Genomic DNA, 13245 nt, shown 5'->3' with positions numbered 1-13245 from the left:
TCCACCATTAGGGCCGAGAGGCAGGGAGAAGGAAACAAAAACACACACATGGGTTAGACTAAGTAAATGACCATGTTGAACACCATACTAGTATCTCCCTCTCGACGTGGAACATGCGGCTTCTATTCCCAGAAGTGGACATTACTGTATTACATTACTGTGTATATGTGTAGGCAGGCTATATGTGATTGGGACATAGAAAATGCAGCCACATGAGCTTGATTGTGTGTGTGTGTGTGTGTGTGTGTGTGTGTGTGTGTGTGTGTGTGTGTGTGTGTGTGTGTGTGTGTGTGTGTGTGTGTGTGTGTGTGTGTGTGTGTGTGTGTGTGTGCGCGCGCATCTATTATTGATGCAGTTTTGTGTAGGTGTAGTACTGTATATAGATGGTACATACTGTATGAAGCCTGATAAAAGTTTGTGTCTATATCATTTTCTCTACCACCATAAGATTACCTGCTTCAAAACCAGCTACAGTATATTCCATCTTCTATGGTCCTTGCCATGCTTTCTAATAAACAGAAGAGTGTTGTGGGTTTTGAATTTGTGTACATGAATATCAGAGCATGTGTTTTCAGAATCTGAACGTGTGAGAAAGGGATTGTTTTCAACAGTAGGTGTTGGCATGTGTTGATTGTCAATTTATCTATCACTCACATGCTTTCATCACTAACACCCCCCCTCACACACACACACACACGCACGCACGCACGCACGCACGCACACACACACACACACACACACACACACACACACACACACACACACACACACACACACACACACACACACACACACACACACACACACACACACACACACACACACACACACACACACACAGCTTTGCAGAGAGATTTTATGCCTCTGTGTTCGTTGAGGGACTGCATGAACAGGGTGGCCATTTTGGAACGTCAGAAGCCAACATCGTAGCCATAAAGAGGTTGAAGGTATATGTAATTGAAAAGATACAACCAGTGCCTTTCTCTATCGCTGTCACATTTAAATCTGTCCTTCTCTTCCTCTGATACCAATTAGAGATGGCCCTGATACCAGAAAATAAAACCACAGCTTCATAAGTAAGGTGAAAAACCCAGGCCAAGTGTCAGGAAATTGCCACATGAAATAGGTAATAAAGGAGATAAAATAGTGGCAAGACCTGTGGAGGATATTACCCTGCTCTGGACATTGATTTATAATCCTGATTCCAAGGACATTTGGCTAATGTTGTACAGGCTACTGGCCGCAGCCAAAGGCAGATATGAAGTATCACATCAGTCTCACATCAGCAATAATGCAGAGTCAAAAGGAGTTTAACCACACCTTAGAACAGAACACATAATTGCAATACGGTAAGTGTGTTGGGATACACTGTAACAGCTGGGTAGCGATTAAATCAAATGACTTAACCAGGTAAGTTGACTGAGAACACACTCTCATTTACAGCAACAACCTGGGGAAAAGTAGGCAATGAATGAGCCAATTGTGGATGATTAGTTGGCATGAAGATTATATTGGGATTTTAGCCAGGACACCGGGGTTAACACCCCTACTCTTACAATAAGTGCCATGGGATCTTTACTGACCAGAGAGTCAGGACACCTGTTTAACGTCCCATCTGAAAGACAACACCCTACACAGGGTAATGTCCCCAATCACTGCCCTGGAAGATTGGGAGATTTTCTTAGACCAGAGGAAAGGGTGCCTTTTACTGGCCCCCCAACACCACTTCCAGCAGCATCTGGTCTCCCATCCAGAGACTGACCATTCCCAACAGAGAGAAAAAAGAAAAAGTGATAGAAATATTTTTCAGAACAAGGAATAAATACACGAGCAACGATAACTTAGCTATGTGCAAAGGTACGAGGCCATTGATGTAGATATGTACATAGAGGTAAGGTTAAAGGGATTAAGCAACATGATAGATAATGAACAATAGCAGCAGCGTATGTGATGAGTCATAAGAGTGTGTCACTGTAGATATTCTGGGTAGCTATTTTGGGTCAAATGTTTACAAAGTCTTAGGGCTTGGGGGGGTAGAAGCTGTTCAGGGTCCTTTTGGTTCTAGACTTGGTGCATCGGTACTGCTTGCCGTGCGGTAGCAGAGAGAACAGTCTATGAATAGGGTGGCTGACAATTTTTAGAGCCTTCCTCTCTCCTTTTCGGGCCTTTCTATACACAGAGGAACTTGAAGCTCTCGACCCACTCCACTACAGTCCTTTCGATGTGAATGGGGGTGTGCTCTGCCCTCCGTTTCCTGGTGTCCATAATCAGCTCCTTTGTCTTGCTGACGTTGAGGGCGGCGTTGTTCTCGTGGCACCACACTGGTGATCGGTGATCAGGCCCACCACCGTCACGTCGTTAGCAAAGTAAATGTTTTTATTTAGACATTGTTTTCACACCTTTAATTAACCAGGTAGGCTAGTTGAGAACACCTTTATTTAACCAGGTAGGCTAGTTGAGAACACCTTTATTTAACCAGGTAAGCTAGTTGAGAACACCTTTATTTAACCAGGTAGGCTAGTTGAGAACACCTTTACATAACCAGGTAAGCTAGTTGAGAACACCTTTATTTAACCAGGTAAGCTAGTTGAGAACACCTTTATTTAACCAGGTAAGCTAGTTGAGAACACCTTTATTTAACCAGGTAAGCTAGTTGAGAACAACTTTATTTAACCAGGTAGGCTAGTTGAGAACACCTTTATTTAACCAGGGAGGCTAGTTGAGAACACCTTTATTTAACCAGGTAGGCTAGTTGAGAACACCTTTATTTAACCAGGTAGGCTAGTTTCAATCAGGGCAAGGTGTCTGGTAACATGACTGAATACAAACAACGCAGCTATTTCCTCCGTAAGGCTATCAAACAAGCTAAGCGTCAGTACAGAGACAAAGTAGAATCCCAATTCAACGGCTCAGACACAAGAGGCATGTGGCAGGGTCTACAGTCAATCACGGACTACAAGAAGAAATCCAGCCCAGTCACGGACCAGGATGTCTTGCTCCCAGGTAGACTAAATAACTTTTTTGCCCGCTTTGAGGACAATATAGTGCCACTGACACTGCCTGCAACGGAAAAATGCGGTCTCTCCTTCACTGCAGCCGAGGTGAGTAAAACATTTAAACGTGTTAACCCTCGCAAGGCTGCAGGCCCAGACGGCATCCCCAGCCGCGCCCTCAGAGCATGCGCAGACCAGCTGGCTGGTGTGTTTACGGACATATTCAATCAATCCCTATACCAGTCTGCTGTTCCCACATGCTTCAAGAGGGCCACCATCGTTCCTGTTCCCAAGAAAGCTAAGGTAACTGAGCTAAACGACTACAGCCCCGTAGCACTCACTTCCGTCATCATGAAGTGCTTTGAGAGACTAGTCAAGGACCATATCACCTCCACCCTACCTGACACCCTAGACCCACTCCAATTTGCTTACCGCTCAAATAGGTCCACAGACGATGCAATCTCAACCACACTGCACACTGCCCTAACCCATCTGGACAAGAGGAATACCTATGTGAGAATGCTGTTCATCGAGTACAGCTCGGCATTCAACACCATAGTACCCTCCAAGCTCGTCATCAAGCTCGAGACCCTGGGTCTCGACCACGCCCTGTGCAACTGGGTACTGGACTTCCTGACGGGCCGCCCCCAGGTGGTGAGGGTAGGTAACAACATCTCCTCCCCGCTGATCCTCAACACTGGGGCCCCACAAGGGTGCGTTCTGAGCCCTCTCCTGTACTCCCTGTTCACCCACGACTGCGTGGCCACGCACGCCTCCAACTCAATCATCAAGTTTGCGGACGACACAACAGTGGTAGGCTTGATTACCAACAACGACGAGACGGCCTACAGGGAGGAGGTGAGGGCCCTCGGAGTGTGGTGTCAGGAAAATAACCTCACACTCAACGTCAACAAAACTAAGGAGATGATTGTGGACTTCAGGAAACAGCAGAGGGAACACCCCCTATCCACATCGATGGAACAGTAGTGGAGAGAGTAGCAAGTTTTAAGTTCCTCAGCATACACATCACAGACAAACTGAATTGGTCCACTCACACAGACAGCATCGTGAAGAAGGCGCAGCAGCGCCTCTTCAACCTCAGGAGGCTGAAGAAATTCGGCTTGTCACCAAAAGCACTCACAAACTTCTACAGATGCACAATCGAGAGCATCCTGGCGGGCTGTATCACCGCCTGGTACGGCAACTGCTCCGCCCTCAACCGTAAGGCTCTCCAGAGGGTAGTGAGGTCTGCACAACGCATCATCGGGGGCAAACTACCTGCCCTCCAGGACACCTACACCACCCGATGTTACAGGAAGGCCATAAAGATCATCAAGGACATCTACCACCCGAGCCACTGCCTGTTCACCCCGCTATCATCCAGAAGGCGAGGTCAGTACAGGTGCATCAAAGCTGGGACCGAGAGACTGGAAAAAACAGCTTCTATCTCAAGGCCATCAGACTGTTAAACAGCCACCACTAACATTGAGTGGCTGCTGCCTACACCCTGACTCACACTGACACTGACTCAACTCCAGCCACTTTAATAATGGGAATTGATGGGAAATGATGTAAATATATCACTAGCCACTTTAAACAATGCTACCTTATATAATGTTACTTACCCTACATTATTCATCTCATATGCATACGTATATACTGTACTCTATATCATCGACTGCATCCTTATGTAATACATGTATCACTAGCCACTTTAACTATGCCACTTTGTTTACATACTCATCTCACATGTATATACTGTACTCGATACCATCTACTGTATCTTGCCTATGCTGCTCTGTACCATCACTCATTCATATATCCTTATGTACATATTCTTTATCCCCTTACACTGTGTATAAGACAGTAGATTAGGAATTGTTAGTTAGATTACTTGTTGGTTATTACTGCATTGTCGGAACTAGAAGCATAAGCATTTCGCTACACTCGCATTAACATCTGCTAACCATGTGTATGTGACAAATAAAATTTGATTTGATTTGATTTGATTTAGTTGAGAACACCTTTATTTAACCAGGTAGGCTAGTTGAGAACACCTTTATTTAACCAGGTAGGCTAGTTGAGAACAATTTCTCATTTGCAACTGCGACCTGGCCTAGATAAAGCGTAGCAATTCGACACATACATCAACACAGAGTTACACATGGAATAAACAAAACATACAGTCAATAAAACAGTAGAACAAAAGAAAACAAAAAAGTCTATATACAGTGAGTGCAAATGAGGTTAATGACGGCCTACCCTGGCCAAACCCTAACCCGGACGACACTGGGCCAAATGTGCGCCGCCCTATGGGACTCCCAATCATGCCCGGTTATGATACAGCCTGGAATCAAACCAGGGTCTGTAGTGACGCCTCTAGCACTGAGATGCAGTGCTTTAGACCGGTGCACCACTCGAGAGCCCCAAAATGATGGTGTTGGAGTCGTGTGCGGGGAGTACAGGAGAACAGGGAGTACCGGAGTACATGGAGTACAGGAGTACAGGGAGTACCGGAGTACAGGGAGTACAGGAGAGGGACTAAGCACGCATCCCTGAGGGGCCTTCGTGTTGAGGGTCAGCTTTGCAGATATGTTGTTACGTACCCTCACCAGCTGGGTGGGCATTAGGAAGACCAGGATCCAGTGGCAGAGGGAAGTGTCATTCCCAGGCTCCTGAGCTTAGTGATGAGCTTGGAGGGCACTATTGTGTTGAACACTGAGCTGTAGTCGATGAACAGCATTCTCACATAGGTATTCCTCTTCTCCAGGTGGGAGAGGGCAGTGTGGAGTGCAATAGAGATTGTGTCGTCTGTGGATCTGCTGGGGCGTTATGCGAATTGGAGTGGGTCCAGTGTGTCTGGGATGATGGTGTTGATGTGAGCCATGACCCGCCTTTCAAATCATTTCATGGCTACATTTTCAAGGCTAACATCTTTAACAGCTTTTTAGCGACTAATGCTAACACCAACACTGTAACAGCTAAGTAGCAGATAATGCTTGATCTTGGTTTCCATTATTGGTGTGTTATTGAGTCATAAATACGTAGTGACAAGAGGTAGAAGACATTACATCACCACATGAGGATAAGGTGAGTCTCCCCTCCCTCTCTTCCTTTCCCAGATCCCTCCCTTTCCTCTCCAGGGGGAGCTAAATTAGCCTGTCAGCATGTTTAATATTGACCCTCCGCAAATCTCTACAAACTGACACAGCTGTCATGATGGATGCACCAGGGTTTGAGCCAGGCTCACTGACAATCTAGTCCAGGGATATCGTACGCACGCATGCAGGCACGCACGCACGCACGCACGCACGCACACACACACACACACACACACACACACACACACACACGCACACACACACACACACACACACACAATGTTACTATACATGCACTATACTTACACCCTTTGATTTTTTCCATATTCTATTGTGTTACAAAGTGGGATTACGATGGATTTAATTGTCATTATTTCTTTCTCAATGATCTACACAAAATACGCTGTAATGTCAAAGTGGAAGATACATTCTTATATTTGTAAATACAATTGTGGTTGCTTTATGTTGTGTATAGATGTTTTTTAAATGTGTTGCCTTGGAATCATCTCCAATTTCAATGTTAGTCGGTTATAGTTTGTTAAATGGCTTACAGAAACAAAATATCAAAATGTGGTCCTATCTTCCTAAATTCTTTAACTTGAACCCATGTGCAGTCCACATAATTCTAAGTAGTTGCATAACTTCAATAGCATTCACACTGACATAGGGGCTAGCCCTACTGTAAATTGCATTATGGCTGAGCATGGACATGCCAAACATTGTCAATAGGCATGATTCAATTAATTATTGATAAGGCCTAAAAAGAGAACAAACATTCTAATCAAAATTCTAAACAAAACAACAACTAGGCTATGTCACACTTATAGGCACCATCATTTCTCATTCCTCTCTCCCTCCCTCTCTCCTTCTCACTCTCCCTCTCTCCCTCCCTCTCTCCCTCCCTCTCTCCTTCTCACTCCCTCTCTCCCTCCCTCTCTCCTTCTCCCTCTCCCTCCCTCTCACCCTCCCTCTCTCCTTCTCCCTCTCCCTCTCTCCCTCCATCTCTCCCTCCCTCTCTCCTTCTCACTCTCCCTCTCTCCCTCCATCTCTCCTTCCCATCTCCCTCCATCTCTCCTCTCCCTCTCCCCTCCCTCACCCTCCCTCTCCCTCCCCTCTCACCTTCTCCCTCTCCCCTCACCCTCCCTCTCTCCTTCTCCCTCCCTCTCTCCCTCCCTGTCTCCCTCTCCCTCCCTCTCTCCTTCTTCCTCTCCCTCTCTCCCTCCATCTCACCTTCTCCCTCTCCCTCCCTCTCTCCTTCTCACACACAATTGCAAACACAAAAATGAACCCACGCACTTAAACACACTTATACAATTAGTGTACAAACACCCGCAGCTTGACTAGTGCTTGCAGTGGGGACAAGCAATGAGCCGTCACCATGGCAACAAGACACTGTCCGCCGCCTGCAGTCTCAGGCACACACACGCCACAGGTGGTGTCTCCAAGACAGTCAGGCAAGGAATGACATTCCGCTGCACTTGTCTACCAGTCCATCCATCTATTCATGCAACACTCATTCAAGCCAGTCCGGTCCAGCCCGTGAAATCGTGACGATTCCCTGTCACTCCAATTCTCCTCAGAAGATTTCAGAGAATTAAATGTGACAGCAAACAAACCTCCAGGGTATTGAGCAAACAACCAGTGGAGATGACGAAATGAAAAGCAATGAGGGAATAAAATGAATTTCGCCCCAGCCCAACCTCGGGCTGCCACTTTGCATAACCCCAGGTCAGAGGGTTGGGTCTTTGTGATCTCTGCTAATGTGTCAGACAGAGAACCCCACAACCTAATTTCTCCAACCTTTTCCCCCATCTCATCTCCCCCTACACCCCTTCTCTCTCCATCTCCTCACCCATTTCATTTATCCTCTGCCAGGGCTCCAGTTGCACATGAGGCTGCCATGTTTACTGGACAGTAAATTACATTTAATCAGCGGATCCCTGTGCATGTGGCGTCGCCCTGGTCGGCTGACGGATGGATGCTGACAGCGGTGGTCTGCTCGGGTCATCTGCATGTTCATATCTGTTTGAGGGGAAACTTAATGCAGAGGCCTCGTCAACCACCACCACCCCCCCTGTCCGCGTCCCTCCTTACCACCCCAGCCCTCTGCCGAGTGTTTGTCATCGCAGTGTCACTTTGGGTGGATTGGATACATTGCGGATTGGATAGATGAATCCAATGTGGATTGGATACATTGCGGATTGGATAGATGGATCGATTGGAAAGATAAAGAAACAGACAGACAGAACATGTTATTTCAGCAAGGGGCGATGGCAGACAAAGCAATGAAGCCGATAGGCCAGATGAGAAAATAAGAAAATAATTGGATATAACCACGGCGTAAACACAGACCACACTATTTGCTTTTTGTAATCACATCATTGCAAAGCAATCTGTATCACCTCGTCTACTCTCAAGGTGTTTGAACAGGCATATGCTTTAAGGTGATAAGGACACGGTGGGCAATGAGCTCTTGGATTCCTAATGGAAACTATATGCAACACAGAGAAAAAGGCATCGGTATCCCAGACATCTCATTACAACAATGCTCATTATCCAGGAAATAAAGGCAATAGCTTTTCGTAGGTATTTCCTTCAGGTCCCTATATTTTGCGAGCTCGTAGCTTTATGATAATATCCATTTATCCCACAGGATATTTACACAGGAAATTCAGGATAAGTGGCTTGCTGAGGGGGGTACAACAGTTGTATTCGTTAAAGGAATATGGAAGGCATAACTCCTTGGTTTACTTGGTGTTTCTGACTACACAACTCCTTGGTTGACTTGGTGTTTCTGACTACACAACTCCTTGGTTGACTTGGTATTTCTGACTACACAACTCCTTGGTTGACTTGGTATTTCTGACTACACGCTTGGCACTAGCTGCTAGTAAACTCAAAGATAATTTGTATAAAATCGAAATTAATTCACAGATCTTCGTTGTAAAGGGTTTAAACAGTGATTCACATGCTTGTTCAATGAACCATGAACAATTAATGAACATGCACCTGTGGAACGGTTGTTAAGACACTAAAAGCTTTCAGACGGTAGGCAATTAAGGTCACAGTTATGAAAACTTAGAACACTGATGTGTTAGTCACATGTCTGTGGAACTTGTTTTGTTTATGTCGCAGTTGTTGAAATTTGTTATGTTCATACAAATATTTACACAAGTTAAATTAGCTGAAAATAAACACAGTTGACAGTGAGAGGACTTTTCTGGAGATTATAACTAAAGTACCTTAGCACATGATAACTCCTGCCCAAATAAAACCCACCAGCTTTAAATAAACAATATCGGTTTGACCTATTAGCGTACTAAAATTAGTAAACAACGTGTGGTGTCCACCCTTCATGTAGACTAGATGCTGTATTCAATCCACATTGCTGAAGTTTGATTGAAATTAATTGAAAAAGAATAAATATAATTATACATAAATATATAATTGATTGAAATGCGTGATTGAAATTTAAAGACAATGATCCCGCTATAATAGAGACCACATTCATGGTAAATGCTGCATATGTCGGATCAATAGGGAAATTAGCTTCCCATTTCTATCGTAAAATCTGTAACACTTTCAGCTTCACAGATTGAATAAGAGCCGTAGAGCAATAATGGGGCCTGAGATTGTACACGCATCCATTCATTCAGTTGACGTGCCTTTTCTTTGTGGTTTTACAGCTGCAGAAGAAAGGGTAGCTATCCTGAGGCCTCTCACCTCAAATTTACAGCCCATGGTCGTTTAGACCGCGGATATACAGTGGCTGGTGAAAGTTTTCACCCCCCTTGGCATTTTTCCTATTTTGTTGCCTTACAATCTGGAATAAAAATTCAATTTTTGGGAGGTTTGTATCATTTGATTTACACAACATGCCTACCACTTTGAAGATGCAAAATATTCTTGTAAAACAAACAAAAAATAACTCAAAAAACATACATCTTGAGCGTGCATAACTATTCACCGCCTACAAAGTCAATACTTTGTAGAGCCACCTTTTGCAGCATTTACAGCTGGAAGTCTCGATCTTGCCATTGGGATTTTTACCCATTCTTCAAGAAGAAACTGCTCCAGCTCCTTCAAGTTGGATGGGTTCTGCTGGTGTACAGAAATCTTTAAATCATACCACAGATTCTCAATTGGATTGAGGTCTGGGCTTTGACTAGGTCATTCCAGGACATTTAAATGATTCCCCTTAAACCACTCAAGTGTTGCTTTAGCAGTATGCTTAGGGTCATTTTCCTGCTAGAAGGTCCCAGTCTCAAATCTCTGGAAGACTGAAACAGGTTTCCCTCAAGAATTTCCCTGTATTTAGCGTCATCCACCATTACTTTAATTCAGTTTCCCAGTCCCTGTCGATGAAAAACATCCCCACAACATGATGCTTCAACCACCCTGCTTCCCTGTAGGGATGGTGTTCTCGGGGTTGAGTTTGCGCCAGACATAGCGTTTTCCTTGATGGCCAAAACATTTTTTGTCTCATCTAACCAGAGTACCTTCTTCCATATGTTTGGGGAGTCTCCCACATTCCTTTTGGCGACCACCACACGTGTTTGCTTATTTTGTTCTTTAAGCAAAGGCTTTTTTTCTGGCCACTCTTCCATAAAGTCCATCTCTGTGGAGTGTACTGCTTAAAGTGGTTCCATGGACAGATACTCCAATCTCCACTGTGGAGCTTTGCAGGGTTATCTTTGGCCTCTTTATTGCCTCTCTTATTCATGCCCTCCTTGCCTGGTCCGTGAGTTTTGGTGGGCAGCCCTCTCTTGGCAGGTTTGTTGTGGTGCCATATTCTTTCATTTGTTAATAATGGATTTAATGGTGCTCCGTGGGATGTTCAAAGTTTCAGATATTTTTTTATAACCCAACCCTGATCTGTACTTCTCCACAACGTTGCCCTGACCTGTTTGGAGAGCTTCTTGGTCTTCATGGTGCCACTTGCTTGGTGGTGCCCCTTGCTTAGTGGTGTTGCAGACTCTGGGGCCTTTCAGAACAGGTGTATATATACTGAGATCATGTGACAGATCATGTGACACTTAGATTGCACACAGGTGGACTTTATTTAACTAATTATGTGACTTCTGAAGGTAATTGGTTGCACCAGATCTTATTTAGGGGCTTCAAAGCAAAGGGGGTGAATACATATGTACATACCACTTTTCCATGTTATTTTTTAATACATGTTTTGAAACAAGTCATATTTTTCATTTCGCTTCACCAATTTGGACTATTTTGTGTATGTCCATTACATGAAATCCCCCCCCAAAATAATTTAAATTGCAGGTTGTAATGCAACAAAACAGGAAAAACATTATAAACTATAACACTATAACTCCATAAATTAAATGATCAGAGCCTGGTTCCTCTCTAGGTTTCTTCCTAGGTTTTGGCCTTTCTAGTTTTTCTAGCCACCGTGCTTCTACACCTGCATTGCTTGCTGTTTGGGGTTTTAGTCTGGGTTTCTGTACATCACTTTGAGATATCAGCTGATGTAAGAAGCTATATAAATCAAATTGATTTGATTTGATTTTACATCAATAACAACTGTGTGGTACCATTGTGATATTTCCCTTTAATTTCAACTCTTTTCCTAATTATTTCTCAAACTCCTTCACCCCTTTTCCTCTCCTTTTATCTACTTCCTGCCTCTCTTGTCCTTTCCTCTCTTTTCATCTACTTCCTGCCTCTCTTGTCCTTTCCTCTCTTTTCATCTACTTCCTGCCTCTCTTGTCCTTTCCTCTCTTTTCATCTACTTCCAATCTCTCTTGTCCTTTCCTCTCCACTTCTTCTTCCCTCTTTAGCTCAACCATGCCCAGTTCATAGGGAAATGTATTTTATAAGCATTTTTGGTGGTGGTGGTGGAGGTGGGGGGGTTGTGGGGGTTACATATTTTTTATTAGGTTCTAGGGGACAACAACAGTCAGAACGTGAGCCTTGTTCCTGATTTATGAAGCGTTTAAGGGTGAAAAAAAGAGAAAAGCCGGGCTAAATTAAACAGGCGGTGTCAGGGAGAGAGCGGCCGTGATTAACTTTCATTTCCTATGCCTTATTATTCCTTCCCCAAATGACATTTCAGACGCGCAGATAAATCTTTACCATGCACCGCCACCGCCACCACCACCGCCACCACCACCACCACCACCATCATCCTGGAATAGCAGATAAATCTTTACCCTCCACTGCCACCACCATCCTAGAATGGCTCACGTGCTGTTATCACTCTAAATTTCCCAGCAAAGTAGCAGTCTGGGTCACTGCCGCAGTGGAAATATAGAAGAGTGTGGTGTGTGGACGGGATAAGTGTGTGTGTTAGTGTTTGAGTTAGTGTGTGAGTTAGTGTGTGTGTGTGTGTGTGTGTGTCTAGAAATAAAGTTGTCAAGCCACCAGAGGCTTAATATACTGTGTAGGATGTGGGAAGACTAAAGGGCTGTGATATAAGGAGATCAATAGAATCGAAGGAATGAATCAGAGGATATTTAATCACATTCTCCAGCGATGTGTAGATGGATCATAGATAAGAAGATATTGATGACCGAGAGAGATTTAGCTGCCCCCATAATTCCATTGTGTGTGCAGAGAGCGCATATCCATTGACTCTCAAGCACCAAGACTCAAGAATAGAGGACGACAGAGCATGATGGCTTACTATTGCATTCACAGTGAGAGGAAAAAGTAATATTGAGTAGGACATCAATGAATGAGATGGTAATACCTATAGCCATGTATATAATTTCAAGTAAGCCTGAGCTGAAATGTACATACTCAATGTTATATGTAGTAAAATAAATACTTTCCTCAACATGGCTGTTCAAATCACATACACATGTTTAGCATATATACACTGCTCAATAAATAAAGGGAACACTTAACCAACACTGTAACGGTTTTCTTCCGTTGAAGGAGAGGAGGACCAAAATGCAGCGTCGTTAGAGTTCATGGTTTTTAATAAGAGAAACTAAACATGAACACAATTACAAAAACACCAAACGTGGCAAAACCCGAAACAGTCCTATCTGGTGCAGAGAACACAAAGACAGGAAACAACCACTCACAAACACCAACACAAAACAAGCTACCTAAATATGGTTCCCAATCAGAGACAATGACTAACACCTGCCTCTGATTGAGAACCATATCAGGCCATACATAGA

Source organism: Oncorhynchus masou, chromosome 21 (assembly GCF_036934945.1).
Source record: "Oncorhynchus masou masou isolate Uvic2021 chromosome 21, UVic_Omas_1.1, whole genome shotgun sequence".
Classification (NCBI taxonomy): domain Eukaryota; kingdom Metazoa; phylum Chordata; class Actinopteri; order Salmoniformes; family Salmonidae; genus Oncorhynchus; species Oncorhynchus masou.
The sequence above is the reverse complement of the archived record's forward strand: the minus strand, read 5'-3'. Positions refer to the sequence as shown.